At 50.1% G+C, this 12,218-nt stretch overlaps 1 long non-coding RNA gene across 2 annotated transcripts in view; it reads right to left on the reverse strand.

The window, feature by feature from the left end:
- The window catches only part of LOC119952345, a 50,845-nt gene extending 38,932 nt beyond the window's left edge, over positions 1–11,913 (reverse strand). Inside the window, exon 1 of one of the 2 annotated variants that reach the window (XR_005457833.1) lies at positions 11,899–11,913. This is a non-coding gene — a long non-coding RNA (uncharacterized LOC119952345). Of the gene's footprint in view, positions 1–7,672; positions 7,688–11,898 lie in introns of those variants that run through there. The other variant, XR_005457834.1, reaches the window with a different exon arrangement.
- Positions 11,914–12,218: the final 305 nt, after the last annotated feature.

Raw genomic sequence — 12,218 nt, forward strand, 5'->3', positions numbered from 1 at the left:
GGCCCATCGGGTCTGCACCAGCCCTTGGAATGAGCACCCTACTAAAGCCCCAACCTCCACCCTATCCCCACCTAACCTTTTTTGGACATTAAAGGCAATTTAGCATGGCCAAACTACCTAACCCGCATGTCTTTGACAGCAGTTATTTGCGGCAGCTGTTTTGCTTTGTTATACGGGGGCCTGAGGTCAGCAGGAGAGGCAGAGGACTGGAATTGTGTTGGGGGCACAATGGTGAAGGAGTCTTGTTCCTGGAGGGTGACAGGGGAATGGCACTCAGCCAATAACCTTCTAGCTGGAAGGTGCAGAAAATGTCACGAGCTGCAGTGTTGTCCAGAATATTGGGTGCAATGCCACAATAGCTTAATGACTTTCCTTGCTTTGGCAAAGTGATTGCAATCTGACACCCCCAAGACAGGGGGCGCGATTGTCCGATGTCACGCCGGTTCGGAGAATAGCGTGCCGTGCCGTTTTTTCACGCGACGGCAGTCCGACGCGCTCCCACTATTCTCCCCACCGGCCAAATGTCCGTGATCGGGTTCCTCGCGCAAAACCACGGAGAGTCACCCGACGGAGGCAAAATGGTGACTCTCCAGCACCCCCGCTATTCTCCGGCCCGAATGGGCCGAAGTCCCAACGTCGTGACGCCATGTCACGGCGTCGCCATCCACACCTGCTTTTATAAGTCGCCAGCCAGTCGTGCTGGCTGACGAGGAGGTGAGCGGACCGTCCCAGAGTGGGAGGGGGGGAGTAGTGAGTGGGGGGAGGGAGACGTGGGGGGGGGGGGGGGGGGGGGAAGAAGTGGGGGGGGGAGGGAGAAGTGACATGGGGTTAGGCTGGCCGCGTGTCAGCAGCGCGACCAGGCCACCAGGGACACACAGGTATCCCGTGGCAGGCGGCTGCCGAGGTGCCGACTAACCTCCGTCTAACATGTCGTTTCTCTGCCCCCCCACCACCCTTCTGTAGGTTAGCACAATGTATTGAAACAGAACCACTATGTTCAGCGCAGTGGTTGGGACCGCTGCACTGCAGTTGGAGATCGAGCAGCGGCCCTCTCCCCCTCCACTACTCACTCTCCGGCCCCCTCCTACTTCTCCCTCCCCCTCCCACTTCTTCCCCCCCCCCACGTCTCCCTCCCCCCACTCACTACTCCCCCCCTCCCACTACTCCCTCCCCCCTCCCCCTCCACTACTCACTCTCCGGCCCCTCCCACTTCTCCCTCCCCCTCCCACTTCTCCCCCCCCCCACGTCTCCCTCCCCCACCCACTTCTCCCCCCTCCCACTACTTCCCTCCCCCTCCCACTGCTCCCCCCTCCCACTTCTCCCCCCTCCCACTTCTCCCCTGGGGCACTTCTCTCCCCCCCTCCCACTACTACTCCCCTCCCCTCCCCACTTCTCCCCCTCCCACTCCTCCCCCCTCCCACTTCTCCCCCCTCCCACTTCTCCCCCCTCCCACTTCTCCCCATCCCACTTCTCCCCCCTCCCACTTCTCCCTCCCTCTCTCTCTCCCTCCCTCTCTCTCTCTCTCCCCCCTCCCACTTCTCCCCCCCTCCCACTTTCACCCTCTCCCACTTTCCCCCCTCCCACTTCTCCCCCCCCGTCTCTCTCCCCCTCCCACTTCTCCCTCCCTCCCTCTCTCCCCCTTCCACTTCTCCCCCCTCTCTCTCCCCCCTCCCACTTCTCCCTCCCCCTCCCACTTCTCCCTCCCTCTCTCTCTCCCCTCCCACTTCTCCCCCCTCCCATTTCTCCCCCTCCCACTTCTCCCTCCCTCTCTCTCTCCCCCTCCCACTTCTCCCCCCTCCCACTTCTCCTCCCCCACTTCTCCCTCCCTCTCTCTCTCTCCCCCCTCCCATTTCTCCCTCCCTCTCTCTCTCCCCCTCCCACTTCTTCCCCCCTCCCACTTCTCCCCCCTCCCACTTCTCCTCCCCCACTTCTCCCTCCCTCTCTCTCTCTCCCCCCTCCCACTTCTCCCTCCCTCTCTCTCTCCCCCCCCCTCACTTCTCCCCCCCCTCTCCCACTTCTCCCTCTCCCCCCACCCACTGGCCACAGCGTTCTCGGGGATGCCTTCCCCAATTCGTGGAGACCCTGGGACGGTCCGCTCACCTCCTCACTCCTCGTCAGCCAGCACGACTGGCGACTTTTAAAAGCAGGTGTGGACGGCGACGCGTGACATGGCGTCACGACGTTGGCACTTCGGCCCATCCGGGCCGGAGAATAGCGGGGGTGCTGGAGAGTCGGCATTTTGCCTCCGTCGGGCGACCCTCCGTGGTTTTGCGCGAGGAACCCGATCACGGACATTTGGCCGGTGGGGAGAATAGCGGGAGGGCGTCGGACCGCCGTCGCGTGAAAAAAACGGCACGGCACGCTATTCTCCGAACCGGCGTGACATCGGACAATCGCGCCCCCTGTCTTGGGGGTGTCAGATTGCAATCACTTTGCCAAAGCAAGGAAAGTTGCTACATCTGTGCTGCACTCCCTAAAAGTCCAATGTGTCCCCTCAAATGCGCACTGCCTCGAATGGCTCACAGTTGTCCAGGTGTTGTCTTGTCTTATCAGTGTCACATGAAATTTAAATAAGGCATTTTCAGAATACTGGACGGCAAATAAAAAAATAAAACAGTTTGGAAGTGCACACCAGATGCAGCATTTCATATTTCCCATTGATTTACCACTGGGCTAGTCAGAGGAACAAGGTGCTTCATCTGTGTATGGTGCATTGGAATACAAAAATCATTTCCACAAACGGACAGCGCTCCAACTATTTAAAAATATTTCAGTGAAGTTTTGCCTTATGGTTGCTTGTAAGCAGTAACCCAATGCTGAAGAGACAACAGCAACCCCCCCCCCCCCCCCCCCCCACCCACCATTGAAGTAAAGTCATGTCTCGGCTGCACAAAACTTTGATGAGTCATAGCTTCACTGATCTAATTGTAAAATGTGGTTCATGTTCCACAGTAAAGGTCTCCCAAAGCCTGTATTACTGGCACTAGCAGGAGGGTGCTCACACGTGTTGCTAGTTTGAAAAATCATTTGTTTAAATGTGACTATCATTCTGCAGTTTGATTTAATATGTTCTTCAGCATTTTCTGCTAAAATTGATGGAAGCAATTTTAATAAAAACTAAACCAACATGATTGGAAACCAGCCAGATTAGTTAAGTAGACAGCCTTAATTATGAGACAATTAAAGAATAAACGATTAATTAATAGATATTTTAGAAAGGCTGGAAATGTAATTTGGAACACAAATGTTTATAACTTTTATGATTATGGCCATGTTATTAACACTTTGTTATTAACACAAACTCTTAATAAGACTATTGTGTGCTTAGGCCACAGATAAAGAGATAACATGAGTGTTACCTTGACTAGGAGGAGGACTGAATAGGCCCTTGTCTAAGGGTCCTCAACGACAAATGACAGGCCGCTATGTTGATGAATTATTGGTCGACATTCAAGCCTACCTCAAGATAAGAAATATAGGGGCTGATTCAGTGATGCCATTGCGCACGTTGCAGATCCGGTGTGTCGTGCGCAAGCCCCAAATCAGGCTCTGCGCCGGGGCTCAGGCAGATTGTGAGTCAACTGACTCGCTCCGTCTGGCGTAATCTGGATCTCACCTTTGTTTACGGCTCCTCTAAATACCCAATATCGGATTCACCTGACACCTGGAACCCACAGTCACGCCTGGGAGATCTAGCCAGGGCGCCGTTTAATACTGATCCACACAAACGTGAACCAGGGTAATGGCATCTGAGGGGGGGGACGACCCCCAAGGCCATTGGAGATGGCCGGGTGGTCGGGGACAGGGCAGGCTGGAACCCTGACATGCCCCTTGCTACTCTAGCACTGCCAGGGTGCCCATATGGCAGTGCCAAGGTGCCTGGGGCACAGCCAGGCTGGCAGTGCCAGAGTGCCCAGGTGGAAGGTTGGCAGTGCCAGGGGTCTGGCCTGGGAGGGTGCCTTGCTAAGTACAGGGAAAATGAGGGGGGTGCCCGGGCCCGCGCCAAGGTTGTGCGGGAGGGGGTTCAAAAAAGCAGGAGGGGGCCTGAAGGGGGATGGGAAAGATTGTGGCTGCCGGACCAAATGACGACCAATTGTGAGGAGTCTTTCCGCACGAAACCCTTCTAAGTGCAGCCTTGGCGGGGAAAAACTCCCCGCTGCCAAAGAAAATGGGAAAGTGCCGTTGGATAGAGGGGTGTTCCTCTGCACTGCAGCCAAGAAACACCGCTAAATTGCCGTTCACCAGAATGTAACTTGAGTCCGCTGAATTGTGGGATCGTTTGAGAAGAAGCTTAAATCTGAGACAACGTGTATATTTAACTAAAAAATAATGGACTAATTCTTATTTAATTACTGACATTTTGTGCGGCAGTCCCGATCTTTCCCTCCCCGCTTCAGAACGGTTAGCACTGTTGCTTCACAGCACCAGGGTCCCGGGTTCGATTCCTGCCTTGGGTCACTGTCTGTGTGGAATCTGCATGTTCTCCCCGTGTCTGCGTGGGTTTCCCCGGGTGCTCCAGTCTCCTCTCACAAGTCCCTAAAGACATGCTGTTAGGTAATTTGGATATTTTTAATTCTCCCTCTGTGTACCCGAACAGGCGCCGGAATGTGCTAACTAGGGGATTTTCACAGTAACTTCATTGCAATGTTAATGTAAGCCTACTTGTGACAATAAAGATTATTATTATTATTACAAGTTATGGACCAATTGGCTATTTTCCAACAATTGGTTATGAGGCTTTAAATTTGTAATGTATAGAAAGGGCGCCCGAGAAGGCATTTTGGGTAAGGATGGGCAGAGTCAGAGAGAGAGAGTGAGAGAGAGGGGGGGAGAGAGAGAGAGAGAGATGTGATGCGAGATGTGAAGAGAGATGTAAACAGAAAGATGTGGGAAACGAGGGGGAGAAAGAGATGTTTATGGAAGACAGAAGCATAGAAGAGGAGAGTTGGGAACAGAGTGATGTTTATGGAGATGTGCTGAGAGCTGTTTTCAATGTTCTTCGGAGTTGTCACTTCATGACTGTTCAATTGTTAAAGTTAAGCTTTCTCCTCTTACTGTTAATTACTGCTAATTGCTGTTAATTGATTCTTTGTTTTTTTATCTTTCTGACTTGTTAATAAACTTTCTGTACACATCATTTACAGTATTCTTTTTTGTTATATGGTTAAGTCTCGAGGACCTGATGTGGTTTACGATGGGGATGCTGGGGTGGGGGTGGGGTGGGTGGGGGGGTGCTAATAAGGATACACTGAGTAAGGTAAAGAACTTTGATTTATTTACAATTATGATACAGACACATCCCGGTAGATCCCAACAGAGTCTGTTTCTGGTCGGTGCCTACTGGCCGACCTTTCGTACGGGATATTCCAGGGGTATTGCAAACAAGTGAACCGATAAATCTCCATTCATCAATTTTTAAAAACCTTATATATGATCCTATTGCCATTCATTACATCAAGTCAAGCACATCCCTTCCTATCCAGTCAGGTCAGATAACTATACACGTGACCGATGCAACTTGCAGGCGGTCCATCTCTGAACTTAGGTACCAACTGACAACAGAAAACAAAGGCCAAGAGGTTCATAAAAACAATCATCAAACAATCACTTCAGACACTCCAGCCTCCCAAATAGATTTATAGATTAGATTGGTCAGATATAGAAGATCACGGGTGGGATTCTCTGACTCCCCGCCGAGTCGGAGAATCGCCGGGACCCGGCGTCAATCCCGCCCTCGCCGTGTCCCGAAGTCTCCGGCACCAGAGATTCGGCGGGGGCGGGAATTGCGCCGCGCCTGTCGGCGGGCCCCCCCTAGGTGATTCTCCGGCCCGCGATGGGCCGAAGTCCCACCGTTGTCATGCCGGTCCCGCCGGCAGGAATCAAACCACTTACCGACGGGACCAAGCAGCGCGGGCGGGCTCCGGGGTCCTGGGGGGGGGCGGGGGGGGGGGGGGGGTGGGGTGGGCGCAGGGCGATCTGGCCCTGGGGGGTGCCCCCACGGTGGCCTGGCCCGCGATCGGGGCCCACCGATCGGCGGGCGGGCCTGTGCCGTGGGGGCACTCTTTTCCTTCCGTCTTCACGATGGCGGAGGCGGAAGTGACCCCCTCCCCTGCGCATGCGCGGGGATGACGTCAGCAGCTGCTGACGGTCCGGCGCATGCACAGACTTCCGCCGGCCGGGGAAGTCCCTTCGGCCCCGGCTGACATGGCGCCAAAGGCCGTTCACGTCAGCCGGCGGAGCGGGAACCACTCCGGCGAGGGCCTAGCCCCTCAATGTTAGGGCTTGGCCCCTAAAGGTGCGGAGACTTCTGCACCTTTGGGGCGGCCCGACGCCGAAGTGGTTCACGCCACACCATCCCTCCGGGATCCCCCGCCCTTCCGGGTAGGGGAGAATCCTGGTCCAGATTCTGACACCAACAGAAAGCCTGGTGATGTTCATTCCAAAACTATAATGTTGAGGGAAGAAAATAAATGATTGGAAATCAATGAGGTTCATATTTTGGGAAGCAGTTCCCGCTCGCTATCACAGTTAGAAATTCTTCTGTTAGATTGCGCCCAGTGTTACAATGAACCCACAAGTAACCAGAACTTAGATCAAAGTTTTATAAAAGGCAAAAATATAACCAAATATGAATCAAAAAATAGATTGTTCAGCGAAACAAAGATAAAAATGTAAAGCAATACAAATAAATAGTTTCCATTGTGACTGAACTATAAAATTAGTTCCAGGTATATATGGGGAACGATGGGTGCAACCGACCAGACACCTTATGCCCAAAGGCAGTGTGGTGCGACCCGGCTGGTAGATGCAGGGAGGTCCCTCTTCTGGGGTCTGTACAGTTCTCCATGCCTCGCAAGATCTAGTGCGAGTTCGCAAGATATCACAATGTGAATCCCGCCCATCCCATGGGCAGCACAGTAGCACAGTGCTTAGCACAGTTGCTTCACAGCGCCAGGGTCCTAGGTTCAATTCTGTGCAGGGTCACTGTCTGTGAAGAGTCTGCACGTCCTCCCCATGTCTGCGTGGGTGTCCTCCGGTTGCTCCAGTTTCCTCCCACAGTCCAAAGACGTGCAGGTTAGGTGGATTGGCCATGCTAAATTGACCTTAGTGTCCAAAAAGGTTGGGTAGAGTTACAGGGATGGGGTGGAAGTGTGGGGTTAGGTAGGGTGCTCTTTCCAAGGGCCGGTGCAGACTCGATGGGCCGGATGGCCTCCTTCTGCACTATAAATTCTATGATCATTGTGGGTGGATCACATTTTAGCAAATTTGCATGTTAGAGCGAGACAACTAGTCTCATTCTAATATGGACCCCATGATCTAACCACTGTGTGGAGATCTCGGGTGTTCACTGAATACCGTTCAGTGTTGGTCTTCACAAATGGGAAGCAGACAGAATGGCACTCGTGGGCACCTCCTAGGGGATTTGAGCACCCTAGGTGCTTGGCCTCTTGGCACCTGGGCACTGCTGGTGCCACCTTTGCACTGGCTGCCTGACACCCTGGCAGTGCCAGCCCAGCATTGCTAAGGTACTCAGGTGGTATTGCCAGCTGACGTGGCACTGCCAGGGTGCCAGGCTGGCAGCTCTAAGGTGGCAAGCTGGCATTTTCCTCGTGACGGATATCAAGCGCAGAGTTGCCCTTTGTGAGTGCCGGAAAAACCTGGTCAAACGCACCTGTTATGGGACTGTTACCCTGTCGGGTAGATCGCACCCAAAGTAAAGCAGCGACAAAATATAACTCAAATCCATAGCTACGATGAGGAACCAAGTGCTGGTTTGAAACAAACAAAAAATCTGATCATGAAGCAACAATAGGGAATTCTGCAACACATTGTAAGAGAAAGGAGAGCATTGAAGTATTGCTTACACCAGTTAGCTATTGAGACAACACAGTAGTTGAAATAATAATTGAAAACTCTTTTGCTATATCACACCTTGGTCTCAATGTCTAGATTAGAGGTGAAAATTCTATCCACGTTCTTAAGATTGAACAAAAACATCACACCAGATTACTTTAGAGTGTCTTATTGAAAAGGTTGGGACAGCTAACAGCTGTCATCCAAAGCAGCAGAAGCTAGACAAATGACAACTATTAATTATTTGAATCAATATAGTTTGAACTAGTGTAGCCATTTTATAAATTCCATTATTTTAATGAATTGAAATGCAGCCAAAGTCCTGAAGAAATGTTGAATTACTACATGCATCACTAATTTGGTAAACTGCTCTATCTTTTACGTGTAAATTAATTCAAACTTCAAACGCACAAATGCATTATGAAGATACCTATGCTACTCACCAGAGTGGTGGAAATTAAAACAATCAATGATTCCCAAAGGAGATTGGATGGCCACTTGGAGGAAATAAACTTGCAGGGCTACGGGGATTGAGTGGGGGACTGGGACACATTGGACTGTCTTGCGGGACTTGATGGAAGAAGTTGGAAGAGTGAGTAAGCCGGGTGGGAGGGGTCTTTGGTTATGCTGCCCTCTTTCCCAAGGCAGCGGGAGGTGGATGGGAGGGGGGTTTGTGTGATGGACTGGACTGTTTTCACAACTCTCTGTAGTTTCTTATGGTCTTGGGCCGAGCAGTTGCCATCCCAGGCTGTGATGCAGCCAGATAGGATGCTTTGCATGGTGCATCTGTAAAAATAGGTAAGGGTCAATGTGGACATGCTGAATTCCCTCAGTTTCCTGAGAAAGTATAGGCGCTGTTGTGCTTTCTTGGCCATAGCGTCAACGTGGGTGGACCAGGATAGATTGTTGGTGACATGTACACCTAGGAATTTGAAGCTGTCAACCATCTCCACCTTGGCACCATTGATGCAGACAGAGGTGTGTACGATACTTTGCTTCCTGAAGTCAATGACGAGCTCTTTAGTTTTGCTGACATTGAGGGGGAGATTGTTGTAGTTAGAACTCCACTAGATTCTCTATCTCCCTCCTGTAATGTGACACATAGATATCATAGATATCATAGAATTTACAGTGCAGAAGGAGGCCATTCGGCCCATCGAGTCTACACCGACTCTTGGAAAGAGCACCCTACCCAAGGTCAACACCCCCACCCTATCCCCATAACCCAGTAACCCCACCCAACACCAAACTCAACTTTGGACACTAAGGGCAATTTATCATGGTCAATCCACCTAACCTGCATATCTTTGGACTGTGGGAGTAAAGCGGAGCACCCGGAGGAAACCCACGCACACACGGGGAGGATGTGCAGACTCCGCACAGAAAGTGACCCAAGCCGGAATCAAACCTGGGACCCTGGAGCTGTGAAGCCATTGAACATCGCTGTTCAAATTCCAACCCACTACGGTCGTGTCATCAGCACTTGTAGATGAAGTTGGAGCCAAATTTTGCCATACAGTCGTGTGTATAGGGAATATAGTAGGGGGCTAAGTATGCAGCCTTGTAGGGCTCCATCATTGAAGACTTTCGTGGAGGAGGTGTTCTTGTTTATCCTTACTGATTGTGGTCTATGGATCCGTAAGTCGAGGGTCCAGTTGCAGAGGGAGGAGCCAAGTCCTAGGTTTGGAGTTTTAATATGAATTTGGCTTGGATTATGGTGTTGAAGGCGGAGTTGTAGTCAATGAATAGGAGTTTGACGTAGGCGTCCTTGTTGTCGAGGTGCTCCAGGGATGAGTGTAGGTCAGGGAAATGGCATCTGCTGTGAACCGGTTGTGGCGGTATGTGAATTGCAGTGGATCAAGGCATTCTGGGAGGATGGAGTTGATGTGTCTCATGACCAACCTCTTGAAACACTTCATAATGATAGATGTCAAGGCCACCAGACGGTAGTCGTTGAGGCCCATTGCCTGGTTCTTCTTTCGCAGCGGCATGATGGTTGCCTTCTTGAAGCAGATGGGAACTTTGGAATGGAGTAGGGATAGTTTGAAGATATTCGCGAACACCCCTGCCAGTTGGTCCGTGCAGGATCTGAGTGCATGACCAGGGACTCTGTCAGGGCTGTTGCTTTCCAAGTGTTCACTTTCGTGAAGGCCGATCTGACTTCGGAAACTATGACGGTGGGTATGGGTGGGTCCGGATCTGCTGGGGCAGTTGAAAACGGCTTAATGATTTCCTGCTTGAATGCATTGAGTTCATGGGGAGGGGTGCGCTGCTGCTGGAGTTTATACTCAGCTTTGTTTTGTAGCCTGTTATGTTTAAGCTTTGCCACAACCGACGGGAATCCATGTCGTTAGTCTGTAACTCTAGCTTTGTACTGTATTGATTCTTGGCATCCCTGATGGCTTTGCGGAGGTTGTACCTAGATTTCCTGTGTAGGTCAGGGTCGCCTGTCTTGAACGGCTCAGACCTGGCCTTCAATAGGGAGTGAATCTGCCGATTAAACCATGGTTTCTGGTTGGGGAACATATGTTCTACCTTTTTTGGAAGGCAATCTTCTACACTTTTGTTGATGAAGTCTGTGACAGTGGTGACATACTCATTTAGGTTGTCCACTGAGTTTGTGAATATGGACCAGTCCACTGACTCCAAGCAGTCACATAGGAGCTCTTCAGTTGCCTTAGACCAGCATTGCACAGCCTTCTTAACCGGGTTCTCCCGCTTAAGGTTCTGCTTGTATACCGGGAGAAGGAGCACCGTCTTATGGTCCAATTTTTCGAAGTGTGGCCAAGATGCTACATTTTGACCCTTTAAGCCAAGATAAGTTCTCACTACTGTACTGATAACATCCTTTACTGGACTACCCCATCTCCTTTCCCTTATTCCCATCCTTTTGAAATACCAAATACCCTTGATCATTCAGTCTCCTGCCTTGGTCACCTTGAAACCATATCTATGTAAATGCTATCATATCATAGTCATTTACTTTTATGTGTGTCATTAATTCATCTTCTTATTATGGTGTTATGGTTGCGGTGTGATTCAGATAAAGACCTTTAATTCGATCATTTTACAATTTGTCTTACTCTGACCTTATTTGCGAGTATACGGTTAGGTCTGCAAGCTCTGACCCCTCCTGTCACACTGTGATGATCATTGCCTATGAACCTATATTTCAATGCAGAAAACAATGAACGCAAGAGGGTGCTGTTCGGGCTTTAAGGTGACGGCCTGGAAGGATTTCTGGTTCAACTTCAATGATCTTCAACACAAGCCTCCAGTGAAAGCTAACGGTAGAGATTGAGGTTCACCCTTCCTAAAATATCAGTCCAATAGGGCACAATTGTGCTTGCTCCAGTAGTTTGCATTCTAATCTAAGTGTTCACCCTTTTGCCTTACACCATAATATCTACAGGTGTTTATCTAATTCCCTCTTAACTTTGTGATTTGTTTAACTTCAGTTGCAATAAACCATTAAAAAGAATAGAAACAAAGGAGGTCATGTGAACCAACTTGTTTATGCTAAACCATTGCTGAACTAATTAAAACCAAATCCACGGCTCTGATCTCTTCCCATAGCTCTGTGTCTTCTATTGATAGCACAATTCTATGTCCTCATAACCTTTCGCACGCAAAGAAAATAATCAAGCTAATCTCCTCTTTTATCCCTTCATTACTAACCCTGGGTTTATGGCCACTTGTCACAAGCGGAAATATTCTTTCACTATCTGCTCTCATTTTTAAAATTAAAACATTTAAGTTCTTTCATTACTTTGAAAATACAATTAGATTATCTCTCTAGATTTCTCTGTTCTGGTAAATACAGGCCTCGTGTTTTTTAATTTCCCTTCATTAACCTTGAGAGGCCAGTCTGTCTTGGCCCAATATGTTTCCGACAGGCTTCCCAAACCACCTACAATACTCCAATGGTTGTCTGACTAGGCTCTCGTATAGATTCATCATTGGCTCTTCATTGTTGTATTCCATACCTCATACATAATGGGCGGGATTCTCTGGCCGCACCCGCCAGTGACTGAAAATTCCTACCCGAGGTCAGTACGCCTTTACATGGTCCGCGTCCCGCTTGTGGCGATCTTGCGGCGGGTGGGGCAGAACAATCCAGGCCAATATCTCGCATGTAACCTTCTCAAATCACACTATTACACATTAGTGCATCTATAGTCATAGGTTTCACTGCTCTGCAATAAAAATGTTAACGTTTTAGGTTTTATTTCTACACTTCTATGTTCTTCAAAGCGCGCTGCATCATTTTTACATGCATCAAAATAAATTTGCCCCTCGGACGGGCGGCACAGTAGCACAGCACCAGGGTCCCAGATTAGATTCCCGGCTTGTGTCACTGTCTG

This window comes from Scyliorhinus canicula, chromosome 17 (genome assembly GCF_902713615.1).
Source record: "Scyliorhinus canicula chromosome 17, sScyCan1.1, whole genome shotgun sequence".
NCBI classification, from domain to species: Eukaryota; Metazoa; Chordata; class Chondrichthyes; order Carcharhiniformes; family Scyliorhinidae; genus Scyliorhinus; species Scyliorhinus canicula.